General features: G+C 66.5%; 15 pseudogenes; all 15 read left to right on the forward strand.

The window, feature by feature from the left end:
- The first annotated feature begins 484 nt into the window (after positions 1-484).
- Positions 485-603, forward strand: LOC132358688 (5S ribosomal RNA; annotated as a pseudogene).
- A 909-nt stretch (positions 604-1,512) lies between these two features.
- LOC132358612 (5S ribosomal RNA) lies at positions 1,513-1,631 on the forward strand (annotated as a pseudogene).
- Positions 1,632-2,542: 911 nt separating this feature from the next.
- LOC132358403 (5S ribosomal RNA) lies at positions 2,543-2,661 on the forward strand (annotated as a pseudogene).
- An 896-nt stretch (positions 2,662-3,557) lies between these two features.
- Positions 3,558-3,676, forward strand: LOC132358699 (5S ribosomal RNA; annotated as a pseudogene).
- Positions 3,677-4,585: 909 nt separating this feature from the next.
- Positions 4,586-4,704, forward strand: LOC132358613 (5S ribosomal RNA; annotated as a pseudogene).
- Positions 4,705-5,615: 911 nt separating this feature from the next.
- Positions 5,616-5,734, forward strand: LOC132358404 (5S ribosomal RNA; annotated as a pseudogene).
- Positions 5,735-6,630: 896 nt separating this feature from the next.
- LOC132358711 (5S ribosomal RNA) lies at positions 6,631-6,749 on the forward strand (annotated as a pseudogene).
- A 909-nt stretch (positions 6,750-7,658) lies between these two features.
- On the forward strand, positions 7,659-7,777 carry LOC132358615 (5S ribosomal RNA; annotated as a pseudogene).
- A 911-nt stretch (positions 7,778-8,688) lies between these two features.
- Positions 8,689-8,807, forward strand: LOC132358405 (5S ribosomal RNA; annotated as a pseudogene).
- An 896-nt stretch (positions 8,808-9,703) lies between these two features.
- On the forward strand, positions 9,704-9,822 carry LOC132358722 (5S ribosomal RNA; annotated as a pseudogene).
- Positions 9,823-10,731: 909 nt separating this feature from the next.
- On the forward strand, positions 10,732-10,850 carry LOC132358616 (5S ribosomal RNA; annotated as a pseudogene).
- Positions 10,851-11,761: 911 nt separating this feature from the next.
- Positions 11,762-11,880, forward strand: LOC132358406 (5S ribosomal RNA; annotated as a pseudogene).
- An 896-nt stretch (positions 11,881-12,776) lies between these two features.
- LOC132358734 (5S ribosomal RNA) lies at positions 12,777-12,895 on the forward strand (annotated as a pseudogene).
- A 909-nt stretch (positions 12,896-13,804) lies between these two features.
- On the forward strand, positions 13,805-13,923 carry LOC132358617 (5S ribosomal RNA; annotated as a pseudogene).
- A 911-nt stretch (positions 13,924-14,834) lies between these two features.
- Positions 14,835-14,953, forward strand: LOC132358407 (5S ribosomal RNA; annotated as a pseudogene).
- Positions 14,954-15,438: the final 485 nt, after the last annotated feature.

The raw sequence follows: 15,438 nt of genomic DNA on the forward strand, positions 1-15,438 counted from the left end.
GTCGGCTGACCTCCAGGCATCGGAACTGTGCTTGGCGGGTGGCGTGGCTGAAAGGGTAGTTTGCTGGGGCTAAGAGGCCGTGGCAGCCCAACGGTGGATCCCAGTGGCTTTGGGCCAACTGCCGTCGAGCAGGAAGGCCGGCCCGGCCATGGCTGGGCTGCTCCTAGAACTGCGAGGGTGGACAGGTTGTGTAATGCCCAAGGGACAGCAGGCCACTGGCCCTTAAGCCTCTGAGGCCACGTCCTTGTGAGCGTCGAGCGGGATCTGAGGTGGAGCGTCAAGCGCCTACGGGTCCGGAGGTTCCCGCCCGAACAGGGCTGCAAGGTCGCCCAAGACTCTGCCACCTCCGGGTCCCTGAGGCCTCCTGTCGCCTGCCTGGGCAGGCAGCAGGGCCGTGCAGCAGAGGGCTGGTCGCCGGACTGGTGGTAATTCGCCAGCACCAGCTAAGCTGAGCCTCAAGAGTCACCCCGTGGCCCCCGCTGCCTTCTACGGCCATACCACCCTAAACGCACCCCATCTCGTCTGACCTCGGAAGCTAAGCAGGGTCGGGTCTGTTTACTACCTGGATGGGAGACCACCTGGGAATACTAGGTGCTGTAGTATTTTTTGCCCCCCGATCTGCCTTTTCTTGTCATCGCCGGTGCTCAAGGCTTCCGCTGCTCCCGCCGGGCACTGCTGCAGGCCTCATCTACTCAGGCCTCTCGCAACACAGCGTGCGCCAGAGGGGGCCCACCCAGCCGGTCTGGGTGGACATGCCGCCAGAAGGCGGCCCTGGAAGGCAGCCGCACCCCAGCCTCTCCCGGGGTGGCTGGCCCGGACCCAGACTCCGCTGCAGGCCCGGGTGAAGATCGTGAGGCCCGCGAGGCCCTCGACCTGCCCGTGGCCAACCCAACCAGCGCCCATCTGCGCCGCAGCCACCTGTCTGCCTCTGTGTCTCTCCACAGCTCCCTCCGGAAAAAGCCCACCCTCCGCTGTTTCGCCATGGCCGGGGGCGGGAGCGGGGTCCTGGGCCGGTCCGGTTCTCCGGGCCAGCCGGCCACCATGCGCTGGGAACTGTGCTCAGCGGGTGGCGTGTGGGCAAGGGTGGCCTTGCTGGGTCCAAGGGGCCGTGCCGCATCAATGGTGGCTCCCAGTGGCTTTGGGCTAACTGCCTTCAGGCAGGAGGGCCAGCCCGGCCGCGGCTGGACTGCACCTAGCACTGCGTGGGTGGACAGGGTGGGGAATGCCCAAGGGACCGTGGACCACGGACCCTTAAGCCTTCAGAGCCACGTCTTTGTGAGCGTCGAGCGGGATCTGGGGCGGTTCGCCATGCGCCTATGTGCCTGGATGTTCCCGCCAGAACTGAGCTGCTAGAGCGTCCAAGACTCCACCACACCCGGACCCCGAAGCCTGCTATCGCCTGCCTGGGCGGGCCGCAGGGCCGTGCTGCAGAGGGCTGGTCGCCGGACTGGCGGTAATTTGCCAGCACCAGGTAAGCTGAGCCTCAAGAGGCACCCCGTGGGCCCCGCTGCCTTCTATGGCCATACCACCCTATACGCACCCCATCTCGTCTGATTTCCGAAGCTAAGCAGGGTCGGGTCTGTTTACTACCTGGATGGGAGACCACCTGGGAATACTAGGTGCTGTAGTATTTTTTGCCCCCCGATTGCCCTTTTCTTGTAGTGGCCGGTACTCAAGGCTTCCTCTGCCCCCGCCGGGCACTGCTGCAGGCCTCATCTACTCAGGCCTCTCCCGACACAGCGTGCGCCGGAGGGGGCCATCCCCGCCGGTCTGGCTGGACATGCCCCCAGAAGGCGGCCCTGGAAGGCAACCGCACGCCAGCCGCTGCCGGGGTGGCTGGCCCGGACCCAGACACCGCCGCAGGCCCGGGTGAAGATCGTGAGGCCCGCGAGGCCCTCGACCTGCACCTGGCCGACCACACCAGCGCCCCTCCACGCCGCAGCCACCCATCTGCCCGTGTGTCTCTCCACAGCTCCCTCCGGAAAAAGCCCACACTCCACTCTTTCACCACGGCCGGGGGCGGGAGTGGGGTCGTGGGCCGGGAATGGTTCTCCGGGCCGGCCGGTCACCGGGTGCAGGGAACTTTGCTCAGCATTTGGCGGAGGGGCAAGGGTGGCCTTGCTGGGTCTAAGGGGTCTTGCCGACTCAATGGTGCCTCCCAGTGGCTTCAGGCCAACTGCCGTCGGGCAGGAGGGCCAGCCTGGCCGCGGCCGGGCTTCACCTAGAACTGTGTGGGCAGACAGGGTGGCGAATGCCCAAAGGACCGTGGGCCACGGGCCCTTAAGCCCCCGGGGCCACGTCCTTGTGGGCGTCAAGCGGGATCTGGGGCAGAGGGCCAAGCTCCTATGGGCCTGGAGGGTCCCGCCTGACCTGAGCTGCGAGGTCTCCCACGAGTCCGCCAATCCCGGGTGCCCGAGGCCTCCTGTCGCCTGCCTTGGTGGGCGGGCTGGGCCGTGCCGGAGAGGGTTGGCTGCCGGGCTGTCGGCAAGCCCCAGCACCAGGGAAGCTAAGCCTCAAGAGGCACCCCGTGGCCCCCGCAGCCTTCTACCGCCATACCACCCTGAACGCGCCCGATATCGTCTGATCCTGGAAGCTAAGCAGGGTCGGGCCTGCTTAGTACTTGGATGGGAGACCACATGGGAATACCAGGTGCTGTAGGCTTTTTTGCCTCCCACTATAAATTCTCCTTTAGGCGCCCACGGCTGATGCCGCCTCCGCCTCTGCAGGCCTCACCTCCTCAGGGCCCTCCCAACACAGCGTGCTCTGGAGGGGGCGCTCCCCGCAGGTCTGGATGGAAATGCGGCCAGAAGGCGGCCCTGGAAGATAGCCATAAACCAGCCGCTCCCGTGGTGGCTGGCCCGCAGCCAGACTGCGCCGCACGCCCAGGTGAAGGCCGTGAGGCACGCGAAGCCCTCGACCTACAACTGGCCGTCCCCACCAGCGCGCATCCACGCCGCAGCCACCTAATTGCCCGTGTGTCTCTATACAGCTCCCTCCGGAAAAAGCCCACCCTCTGCCGTTTCGCTACGGCTGGAGGCAGGAGCGGGGTCGTGGGCCGTGACTGGTTCTCCAGGTCGGCTGACCTCCAGGCATCGGAACTGTGCTTGGCGGGTGGCGTGGCTGAAAGGGTAGTTTGCTGGGGCTAAGAGGCCGTGGCAGCCCAACGGTGGATCCCAGTGGCTTTGGGCCAACTGCCGTCGAGCAGGAAGGCCGGCCCGGCCATGGCTGGGCTGCTCCTAGAACTGCGAGGGTGGACAGGTTGTGTAATGCCCAAGGGACAGCAGGCCACTGGCCCTTAAGCCTCTGAGGCCACGTCCTTGTGAGCGTCGAGCGGGATCTGAGGTGGAGCGTCAAGCGCCTACGGGTCCGGAGGTTCCCGCCCGAACAGGGTTGCAAGGTCGCCCAAGACTCTGCCACCTCCGGGTCCCCGAGGCCTCCTGTCGCCTGCCTGGGCAGGCAGCAGGGCCGTGCAGCAGAGGGCTGGTCGCCGGACTGGTGGTAATTCGCCAGCACCAGCTAAGCTGAGCCTCAAGAGTCACCCCGTGGCCCCCGCTGCCTTCTACGGCCATACCACCCTAAACGCACCCCATCTCGTCTGACCTCGGAAGCTAAGCAGGGTCGGGTCTGTTTACTACCTGGATGGGAGACCACCTGGGAATACTAGGTGCTGTAGTATTTTTTGCCCCCCGATCTGCCTTTTCTTGTCATCGCCGGTGCTCAAGGCTTCCGCTGCTCCCGCCGGGCACTGCTGCAGGCCTCATCTACTCAGGCCTCTCGCAACACAGCGTGCGCCAGAGGGGGCCCACCCAGCCGGTCTGGGTGGACATGCCGCCAGAAGGCGGCCCTGGAAGGCAGCCGCACCCCAGCCTCTCCCGGGGTGGCTGGCCCGGACCCAGACTCCGCTGCAGGCCCGGGTGAAGATCGTGAGGCCCGCGAGGCCCTCGACCTGCCCGTGGCCAACCCAACCAGCGCCCATCTGCGCCGCAGCCACCTGTCTGCCTCTGTGTCTCTCCACAGCTCCCTCCGGAAAAAGCCCACCCTCCGCTGTTTCGCCATGGCCGGGGGCGGGAGCGGGGTCCTGGGCCGGTCCGGTTCTCCGGGCCAGCCGGCCACCATGCGCTGGGAACTGTGCTCAGCGGGTGGCGTGTGGGCAAGGGTGGCCTTGCTGGGTCCAAGGGGCCGTGCCGCATCAATGGTGGCTCCCAGTGGCTTTGGGCTAACTGCCTTCAGGCAGGAGGGCCAGCCCGGCCGCGGCTGGACTGCACCTAGCACTGCGTGGGTGGACAGGGTGGGGAATGCCCAAGGGACCGTGGACCACGGACCCTTAAGCCTTCAGAGCCACGTCTTTGTGAGCGTCGAGCGGGATCTGGGGCGGTTCGCCATGCGCCTATGTGCCTGGATGTTCCCGCCAGAACTGAGCTGCTAGAGCGTCCAAGACTCCACCACACCCGGACCCCGAAGCCTGCTATCGCCTGCCTGGGCGGGCCGCAGGGCCGTGCTGCAGAGGGCTGGTCGCCGGACTGGCGGTAATTTGCCAGCACCAGGTAAGCTGAGCCTCAAGAGGCACCCCGTGGGCCCCGCTGCCTTCTATGGCCATACCACCCTATACGCACCCCATCTCGTCTGATTTCCGAAGCTAAGCAGGGTCGGGTCTGTTTACTACCTGGATGGGAGACCACCTGGGAATACTAGGTGCTGTAGTATTTTTTGCCCCCCGATTGCCCTTTTCTTGTAGTGGCCGGTACTCAAGGCTTCCTCTGCCCCCGCCGGGCACTGCTGCAGGCCTCATCTACTCAGGCCTCTCCCGACACAGCGTGCGCCGGAGGGGGCCATCCCCGCCGGTCTGGCTGGACATGCCCCCAGAAGGCGGCCCTGGAAGGCAACCGCACGCCAGCCGCTGCCGGGGTGGCTGGCCCGGACCCAGACACCGCCGCAGGCCCGGGTGAAGATCGTGAGGCCCGCGAGGCCCTCGACCTGCACCTGGCCGACCACACCAGCGCCCCTCCACGCCGCAGCCACCCGTCTGCCCGTGTGTCTCTCCACAGCTCCCTCCGGAAAAAGCCCACACTCCACTCTTTCACCACGGCCGGGGGCGGGAGTGGGGTCGTGGGCCGGGAATGGTTCTCCGGGCCGGCCGGTCACCGGGTGCAGGGAACTTTGCTCAGCATTTGGCGGAGGGGCAAGGGTGGCCTTGCTGGGTCTAAGGGGTCTTGCCGACTCAATGGTGCCTCCCAGTGGCTTCAGGCCAACTGCCGTCGGGCAGGAGGGCCAGCCTGGCCGCGGCCGGGCTTCACCTAGAACTGTGTGGGCAGACAGGGTGGCGAATGCCCAAAGGACCGTGGGCCACGGGCCCTTAAGCCCCCGGGGCCACGTCCTTGTGGGCGTCAAGCGGGATCTGGGGCAGAGGGCCAAGCTCCTATGGGCCTGGAGGGTCCCGCCTGACCTGAGCTGCGAGGTCTCCCACGAGTCCGCCAATCCCGGGTGCCCGAGGCCTCCTGTCGCCTGCCTTGGTGGGCGGGCTGGGCCGTGCCGGAGAGGGTTGGCTGCCGGGCTGTCGGCAAGCCCCAGCACCAGGGAAGCTAAGCCTCAAGAGGCACCCCGTGGCCCCCGCAGCCTTCTACCGCCATACCACCCTGAACGCGCCCGATATCGTCTGATCCTGGAAGCTAAGCAGGGTCGGGCCTGCTTAGTACTTGGATGGGAGACCACATGGGAATACCAGGTGCTGTAGGCTTTTTTGCCTCCCACTATAAATTCTCCTTTAGGCGCCCACGGCTGATGCCGCCTCCGCCTCTGCAGGCCTCACCTCCTCAGGGCCCTCCCAACACAGCGTGCTCTGGAGGGGGCGCTCCCCGCAGGTCTGGATGGAAATGCGGCCAGAAGGCGGCCCTGGAAGATAGCCATAAACCAGCCGCTCCCGTGGTGGCTGGCCCGCAGCCAGACTGCGCCGCACGCCCAGGTGAAGGCCGTGAGGCACGCGAAGCCCTCCACCTACAACTGGCCGTCCCCACCAGCGCGCATCCACGCCGCAGCCACCTAATTGCCCGTGTGTCTCTATACAGCTCCCTCCGGAAAAAGCCCACCCTCTGCCGTTTCGCTACGGCTGGAGGCAGGAGCGGGGTCGTGGGCCGTGACTGGTTCTCCAGGTCGGCTGACCTCCAGGCATCGGAACTGTGCTTGGCGGGTGGCGTGGCTGAAAGGGTAGTTTGCTGGGGCTAAGAGGCCGTGGCAGCCCAACGGTGGATCCCAGTGGCTTTGGGCCAACTGCCGTCGAGCAGGAAGGCCGGCCCGGCCATGGCTGGGCTGCTCCTAGAACTGCGAGGGTGGACAGGTTGTGTAATGCCCAAGGGACAGCAGGCCACTGGCCCTTAAGCCTCTGAGGCCACGTCCTTGTGAGCGTCGAGCGGGATCTGAGGTGGAGCGTCAAGCGCCTACGGGTCCGGAGGTTCCCGCCCGAACAGGGCTGCAAGGTCGCCCAAGACTCTGCCACCTCCGGGTCCCCGAGGCCTCCTGTCGCCTGCCTGGGCAGGCAGCAGGGCCGTGCAGCAGAGGGCTGGTCGCCGGACTGGTGGTAATTCGCCAGCACCAGCTAAGCTGAGCCTCAAGAGTCACCCCGTGGCCCCCGCTGCCTTCTACGGCCATACCACCCTAAACGCACCCCATCTCGTCTGACCTCGGAAGCTAAGCAGGGTCGGGTCTGTTTACTACCTGGATGGGAGACCACCTGGGAATACTAGGTGCTGTAGTATTTTTTGCCCCCCGATCTGCCTTTTCTTGTCATCGCCGGTGCTCAAGGCTTCCGCTGCTCCCGCCGGGCACTGCTGCAGGCCTCATCTACTCAGGCCTCTCGCAACACAGCGTGCGCCAGAGGGGGCCCACCCAGCCGGTCTGGGTGGACATGCCGCCAGAAGGCGGCCCTGGAAGGCAGCCGCACCCCAGCCTCTCCCGGGGTGGCTGGCCCGGACCCAGACTCCGCTGCAGGCCCGGGTGAAGATCGTGAGGCCCGCGAGGCCCTCGACCTGCCCGTGGCCAACCCAACCAGCGCCCATCTGCGCCGCAGCCACCTGTCTGCCTCTGTGTCTCTCCACAGCTCCCTCCGGAAAAAGCCCACCCTCCGCTGTTTCGCCATGGCCGGGGGCGGGAGCGGGGTCCTGGGCCGGTCCGGTTCTCCGGGCCAGCCGGCCACCATGCGCTGGGAACTGTGCTCAGCGGGTGGCGTGTGGGCAAGGGTGGCCTTGCTGGGTCCAAGGGGCCGTGCCGCATCAATGGTGGCTCCCAGTGGCTTTGGGCTAACTGCCTTCAGGCAGGAGGGCCAGCCCGGCCGCGGCTGGACTGCACCTAGCACTGCGTGGGTGGACAGGGTGGGGAATGCCCAAGGGACCGTGGACCACGGACCCTTAAGCCTTCAGAGCCACGTCTTTGTGAGCGTCGAGCGGGATCTGGGGCGGTTCGCCATGCGCCTATGTGCCTGGATGTTCCCGCCAGAACTGAGCTGCTAGAGCGTCCAAGACTCCACCACACCCGGACCCCGAAGCCTGCTATCGCCTGCCTGGGCGGGCCGCAGGGCCGTGCTGCAGAGGGCTGGTCGCCGGACTGGCGGTAATTTGCCAGCACCAGGTAAGCTGAGCCTCAAGAGGCACCCCGTGGGCCCCGCTGCCTTCTATGGCCATACCACCCTATACGCACCCCATCTCGTCTGATTTCCGAAGCTAAGCAGGGTCGGGTCTGTTTACTACCTGGATGGGAGACCACCTGGGAATACTAGGTGCTGTAGTATTTTTTGCCCCCCGATTGCCCTTTTCTTGTAGTGGCCGGTACTCAAGGCTTCCTCTGCCCCCGCCGGGCACTGCTGCAGGCCTCATCTACTCAGGCCTCTCCCGACACAGCGTGCGCCGGAGGGGGCCATCCCCGCCGGTCTGGCTGGACATGCCCCCAGAAGGCGGCCCTGGAAGGCAACCGCACGCCAGCCGCTGCCGGGGTGGCTGGCCCGGACCCAGACACCGCCGCAGGCCCGGGTGAAGATCGTGAGGCCCGCGAGGCCCTCGACCTGCACCTGGCCGACCACACCAGCGCCCCTCCACGCCGCAGCCACCCGTCTGCCCGTGTGTCTCTCCACAGCTCCCTCCGGAAAAAGCCCACACTCCACTCTTTCACCACGGCCGGGGGCGGGAGTGGGGTCGTGGGCCGGGAATGGTTCTCCGGGCCGGCCGGTCACCGGGTGCAGGGAACTTTGCTCAGCATTTGGCGGAGGGGCAAGGGTGGCCTTGCTGGGTCTAAGGGGTCTTGCCGACTCAATGGTGCCTCCCAGTGGCTTCAGGCCAACTGCCGTCGGGCAGGAGGGCCAGCCTGGCCGCGGCCGGGCTTCACCTAGAACTGTGTGGGCAGACAGGGTGGCGAATGCCCAAAGGACCGTGGGCCACGGGCCCTTAAGCCCCCGGGGCCACGTCCTTGTGGGCGTCAAGCGGGATCTGGGGCAGAGGGCCAAGCTCCTATGGGCCTGGAGGGTCCCGCCTGACCTGAGCTGCGAGGTCTCCCACGAGTCCGCCAATCCCGGGTGCCCGAGGCCTCCTGTCGCCTGCCTTGGTGGGCGGGCTGGGCCGTGCCGGAGAGGGTTGGCTGCCGGGCTGTCGGCAAGCCCCAGCACCAGGGAAGCTAAGCCTCAAGAGGCACCCCGTGGCCCCCGCAGCCTTCTACCGCCATACCACCCTGAACGCGCCCGATATCGTCTGATCCTGGAAGCTAAGCAGGGTCGGGCCTGCTTAGTACTTGGATGGGAGACCACATGGGAATACCAGGTGCTGTAGGCTTTTTTGCCTCCCACTATAAATTCTCCTTTAGGCGCCCACGGCTGATGCCGCCTCCGCCTCTGCAGGCCTCACCTCCTCAGGGCCCTCCCAACACAGCGTGCTCTGGAGGGGGCGCTCCCCGCAGGTCTGGATGGAAATGCGGCCAGAAGGCGGCCCTGGAAGATAGCCATAAACCAGCCGCTCCCGTGGTGGCTGGCCCGCAGCCAGACTGCGCCGCACGCCCAGGTGAAGGCCGTGAGGCACGCGAAGCCCTCGACCTACAACTGGCCGTCCCCACCAGCGCGCATCCACGCCGCAGCCACCTAATTGCCCGTGTGTCTCTATACAGCTCCCTCCGGAAAAAGCCCACCCTCTGCCGTTTCGCTACGGCTGGAGGCAGGAGCGGGGTCGTGGGCCGTGACTGGTTCTCCAGGTCGGCTGACCTCCAGGCATCGGAACTGTGCTTGGCGGGTGGCGTGGCTGAAAGGGTAGTTTGCTGGGGCTAAGAGGCCGTGGCAGCCCAACGGTGGATCCCAGTGGCTTTGGGCCAACTGCCGTCGAGCAGGAAGGCCGGCCCGGCCATGGCTGGGCTGCTCCTAGAACTGCGAGGGTGGACAGGTTGTGTAATGCCCAAGGGACAGCAGGCCACTGGCCCTTAAGCCTCTGAGGCCACGTCCTTGTGAGCGTCGAGCGGGATCTGAGGTGGAGCGTCAAGCGCCTACGGGTCCGGAGGTTCCCGCCCGAACAGGGCTGCAAGGTCGCCCAAGACTCTGCCACCTCCGGGTCCCCGAGGCCTCCTGTCGCCTGCCTGGGCAGGCAGCAGGGCCGTGCAGCAGAGGGCTGGTCGCCGGACTGGTGGTAATTCGCCAGCACCAGCTAAGCTGAGCCTCAAGAGTCACCCCGTGGCCCCCGCTGCCTTCTACGGCCATACCACCCTAAACGCACCCCATCTCGTCTGACCTCGGAAGCTAAGCAGGGTCGGGTCTGTTTACTACCTGGATGGGAGACCACCTGGGAATACTAGGTGCTGTAGTATTTTTTGCCCCCCGATCTGCCTTTTCTTGTCATCGCCGGTGCTCAAGGCTTCCGCTGCTCCCGCCGGGCACTGCTGCAGGCCTCATCTACTCAGGCCTCTCGCAACACAGCGTGCGCCAGAGGGGGCCCACCCAGCCGGTCTGGGTGGACATGCCGCCAGAAGGCGGCCCTGGAAGGCAGCCGCACCCCAGCCTCTCCCGGGGTGGCTGGCCCGGACCCAGACTCCGCTGCAGGCCCGGGTGAAGATCGTGAGGCCCGCGAGGCCCTCGACCTGCCCGTGGCCAACCCAACCAGCGCCCATCTGCGCCGCAGCCACCTGTCTGCCTCTGTGTCTCTCCACAGCTCCCTCCGGAAAAAGCCCACCCTCCGCTGTTTCGCCATGGCCGGGGGCGGGAGCGGGGTCCTGGGCCGGTCCGGTTCTCCGGGCCAGCCGGCCACCATGCGCTGGGAACTGTGCTCAGCGGGTGGCGTGTGGGCAAGGGTGGCCTTGCTGGGTCCAAGGGGCCGTGCCGCATCAATGGTGGCTCCCAGTGGCTTTGGGCTAACTGCCTTCAGGCAGGAGGGCCAGCCCGGCCGCGGCTGGACTGCACCTAGCACTGCGTGGGTGGACAGGGTGGGGAATGCCCAAGGGACCGTGGACCACGGACCCTTAAGCCTTCAGAGCCACGTCTTTGTGAGCGTCGAGCGGGATCTGGGGCGGTTCGCCATGCGCCTATGTGCCTGGATGTTCCCGCCAGAACTGAGCTGCTAGAGCGTCCAAGACTCCACCACACCCGGACCCCGAAGCCTGCTATCGCCTGCCTGGGCGGGCCGCAGGGCCGTGCTGCAGAGGGCTGGTCGCCGGACTGGCGGTAATTTGCCAGCACCAGGTAAGCTGAGCCTCAAGAGGCACCCCGTGGGCCCCGCTGCCTTCTATGGCCATACCACCCTATACGCACCCCATCTCGTCTGATTTCCGAAGCTAAGCAGGGTCGGGTCTGTTTACTACCTGGATGGGAGACCACCTGGGAATACTAGGTGCTGTAGTATTTTTTGCCCCCCGATTGCCCTTTTCTTGTAGTGGCCGGTACTCAAGGCTTCCTCTGCCCCCGCCGGGCACTGCTGCAGGCCTCATCTACTCAGGCCTCTCCCGACACAGCGTGCGCCGGAGGGGGCCATCCCCGCCGGTCTGGCTGGACATGCCCCCAGAAGGCGGCCCTGGAAGGCAACCGCACGCCAGCCGCTGCCGGGGTGGCTGGCCCGGACCCAGACACCGCCGCAGGCCCGGGTGAAGATCGTGAGGCCCGCGAGGCCCTCGACCTGCACCTGGCCGACCACACCAGCGCCCCTCCACGCCGCAGCCACCCGTCTGCCCGTGTGTCTCTCCACAGCTCCCTCCGGAAAAAGCCCACACTCCACTCTTTCACCACGGCCGGGGGCGGGAGTGGGGTCGTGGGCCGGGAATGGTTCTCCGGGCCGGCCGGTCACCGGGTGCAGGGAACTTTGCTCAGCATTTGGCGGAGGGGCAAGGGTGGCCTTGCTGGGTCTAAGGGGTCTTGCCGACTCAATGGTGCCTCCCAGTGGCTTCAGGCCAACTGCCGTCGGGCAGGAGGGCCAGCCTGGCCGCGGCCGGGCTTCACCTAGAACTGTGTGGGCAGACAGGGTGGCGAATGCCCAAAGGACCGTGGGCCACGGGCCCTTAAGCCCCCGGGGCCACGTCCTTGTGGGCGTCAAGCGGGATCTGGGGCAGAGGGCCAAGCTCCTATGGGCCTGGAGGGTCCCGCCTGACCTGAGCTGCGAGGTCTCCCACGAGTCCGCCAATCCCGGGTGCCCGAGGCCTCCTGTCGCCTGCCTTGGTGGGCGGGCTGGGCCGTGCCGGAGAGGGTTGGCTGCCGGGCTGTCGGCAAGCCCCAGCACCAGGGAAGCTAAGCCTCAAGAGGCACCCCGTGGCCCCCGCAGCCTTCTACCGCCATACCACCCTGAACGCGCCCGATATCGTCTGATCCTGGAAGCTAAGCAGGGTCGGGCCTGCTTAGTACTTGGATGGGAGACCACATGGGAATACCAGGTGCTGTAGGCTTTTTTGCCTCCCACTATAAATTCTCCTTTAGGCGCCCACGGCTGATGCCGCCTCCGCCTCTGCAGGCCTCACCTCCTCAGGGCCCTCCCAACACAGCGTGCTCTGGAGGGGGCGCTCCCCGCAGGTCTGGATGGAAATGCGGCCAGAAGGCGGCCCTGGAAGATAGCCATAAACCAGCCGCTCCCGTGGTGGCTGGCCCGCAGCCAGACTGCGCCGCACGCCCAGGTGAAGGCCGTGAGGCACGCGAAGCCCTCGACCTACAACTGGCCGTCCCCACCAGCGCGCATCCACGCCGCAGCCACCTAATTGCCCGTGTGTCTCTATACAGCTCCCTCCGGAAAAAGCCCACCCTCTGCCGTTTCGCTACGGCTGGAGGCAGGAGCGGGGTCGTGGGCCGTGACTGGTTCTCCAGGTCGGCTGACCTCCAGGCATCGGAACTGTGCTTGGCGGGTGGCGTGGCTGAAAGGGTAGTTTGCTGGGGCTAAGAGGCCGTGGCAGCCCAACGGTGGATCCCAGTGGCTTTGGGCCAACTGCCGTCGAGCAGGAAGGCCGGCCCGGCCATGGCTGGGCTGCTCCTAGAACTGCGAGGGTGGACAGGTTGTGTAATGCCCAAGGGACAGCAGGCCACTGGCCCTTAAGCCTCTGAGGCCACGTCCTTGTGAGCGTCGAGCGGGATCTGAGGTGGAGCGTCAAGCGCCTACGGGTCCGGAGGTTCCCGCCCGAACAGGGCTGCAAGGTCGCCCAAGACTCTGCCACCTCTGGGTCCCCGAGGCCTCCTGTCGCCTGCCTGGGCAGGCAGCAGGGCCGTGCAGCAGAGGGCTGGTCGCCGGACTGGTGGTAATTCGCCAGCACCAGCTAAGCTGAGCCTCAAGAGTCACCCCGTGGCCCCCGCTGCCTTCTACGGCCATACCACCCTAAACGCACCCCATCTCGTCTGACCTCGGAAGCTAAGCAGGGTCGGGTCTGTTTACTACCTGGATGGGAGACCACCTGGGAATACTAGGTGCTGTAGTATTTTTTGCCCCCCGATCTGCCTTTTCTTGTCATCGCCGGTGCTCAAGGCTTCCGCTGCTCCCGCCGGGCACTGCTGCAGGCCTCATCTACTCAGGCCTCTCGCAACACAGCGTGCGCCAGAGGGGGCCCACCCAGCCGGTCTGGGTGGACATGCCGCCAGAAGGCGGCCCTGGAAGGCAGCCGCACCCCAGCCTCTCCCGGGGTGGCTGGCCCGGACCCAGACTCCGCTGCAGGCCCGGGTGAAGATCGTGAGGCCCGCGAGGCCCTCGACCTGCCCGTGGCCAACCCAACCAGCGCCCATCTGCGCCGCAGCCACCTGTCTGCCTCTGTGTCTCTCCACAGCTCCCTCCGGAAAAAGCCCACCCTCCGCTGTTTCGCCATGGCCGGGGGCGGGAGCGGGGTCCTGGGCCGGTCCGGTTCTCCGGGCCAGCCGGCCACCATGCGCTGGGAACTGTGCTCAGCGGGTGGCGTGTGGGCAAGGGTGGCCTTGCTGGGTCCAAGGGGCCGTGCCGCATCAATGGTGGCTCCCAGTGGCTTTGGGCTAACTGCCTTCAGGCAGGAGGGCCAGCCCGGCCGCGGCTGGACTGCACCTAGCACTGCGTGGGTGGACAGGGTGGGGAATGCCCAAGGGACCGTGGACCACGGACCCTTAAGCCTTCAGAGCCACGTCTTTGTGAGCGTCGAGCGGGATCTGGGGCGGTTCGCCATGCGCCTATGTGCCTGGATGTTCCCGCCAGAACTGAGCTGCTAGAGCGTCCAAGACTCCACCACACCCGGACCCCGAAGCCTGCTATCGCCTGCCTGGGCGGGCCGCAGGGCCGTGCTGCAGAGGGCTGGTCGCCGGACTGGCGGTAATTTGCCAGCACCAGGTAAGCTGAGCCTCAAGAGGCACCCCGTGGGCCCCGCTGCCTTCTATGGCCATACCACCCTATACGCACCCCATCTCGTCTGATTTCCGAAGCTAAGCAGGGTCGGGTCTGTTTACTACCTGGATGGGAGACCACCTGGGAATACTAGGTGCTGTAGTATTTTTTGCCCCCCGATTGCCCTTTTCTTGTAGTGGCCGGTACTCAAGGCTTCCTCTGCCCCCGCCGGGCACTGCTGCAGGCCTCATCTACTCAGGCCTCTCCCGACACAGCGTGCGCCGGAGGGGGCCATCCCCGCCGGTCTGGCTGGACATGCCCCCAGAAGGCGGCCCTGGAAGGCAACCGCACGCCAGCCGCTGCCGGGGTGGCTGGCCCGGACCCAGACACCGCCGCAGGCCCGGGTGAAGATCGTGAGGCCCGCGAGGCCCTCGACCTGCACCTGGCCGACCACACCAGCGCCCCTCCACGCCGCAGCCACCCGTCTGCCCGTGTGTCTCTCCACAGCTCCCTCCGGAAAAAGCCCACACTCCACTCTTTCACCACGGCCGGGGGCGGGAGTGGGGTCGTGGGCCGGGAATGGTTCTCCGGGCCGGCCGGTCACCGGGTGCAGGGAACTTTGCTCAGCATTTGGCGGAGGGGCAAGGGTGGCCTTGCTGGGTCTAAGGGGTCTTGCCGACTCAATGGTGCCTCCCAGTGGCTTCAGGCCAACTGCCGTCGGGCAGGAGGGCCAGCCTGGCCGCGGCCGGGCTTCACCTAGAACTGTGTGGGCAGACAGGGTGGCGAATGCCCAAAGGACCGTGGGCCACGGGCCCTTAAGCCCCCGGGGCCACGTCCTTGTGGGCGTCAAGCGGGATCTGGGGCAGAGGGCCAAGCTCCTATGGGCCTGGAGGGTCCCGCCTGACCTGAGCTGCGAGGTCTCCCACGAGTCCGCCAATCCCGGGTGCCCGAGGCCTCCTGTCGCCTGCCTTGGTGGGCGGGCTGGGCCGTGCCGGAGAGGGTTGGCTGCCGGGCTGTCGGCAAGCCCCAGCACCAGGGAAGCTAAGCCTCAAGAGGCACCCCGTGGCCCCCGCAGCCTTCTACCGCCATACCACCCTGAACGCGCCCGATATCGTCTGATCCTGGAAGCTAAGCAGGGTCGGGCCTGCTTAGTACTTGGATGGGAGACCACATGGGAATACCAGGTGCTGTAGGCTTTTTTGCCTCCCACTATAAATTCTCCTTTAGGCGCCCACGGCTGATGCCGCCTCCGCCTCTGCAGGCCTCACCTCCTCAGGGCCCTCCCAACACAGCGTGCTCTGGAGGGGGCGCTCCCCGCAGGTCTGGATGGAAATGCGGCCAGAAGGCGGCCCTGGAAGATAGCCATAAACCAGCCGCTCCCGTGGTGGCTGGCCCGCAGCCAGACTGCGCCGCACGCCCAGGTGAAGGCCGTGAGGCACGCGAAGCCCTCGACCTACAACTGGCCGTCCCCACCAGCGCGCATCCACGCCGCAGCCACCTAATTGCCCGTGTGTCTCTATACAGCTCCCTCCGGAAAAAGCCCACCCTCTGCCGTTTCGCTACGGCTGGAGGCAGGAGCGGGGTCGTGGGCCGTGACTGGTTCTCCAGGTCGGCTGACCTCCAGGCATCGGAACTGTGCTTGGCGGGTGGCGTGGCTGAAAGGGTAGTTTGCTGGGGCTAA

This window comes from Balaenoptera ricei, unplaced genomic scaffold (genome assembly GCF_028023285.1).
Source record: "Balaenoptera ricei isolate mBalRic1 unplaced genomic scaffold, mBalRic1.hap2 scaffold_149, whole genome shotgun sequence".
Taxonomy (NCBI): domain Eukaryota; kingdom Metazoa; phylum Chordata; class Mammalia; order Artiodactyla; family Balaenopteridae; genus Balaenoptera; species Balaenoptera ricei.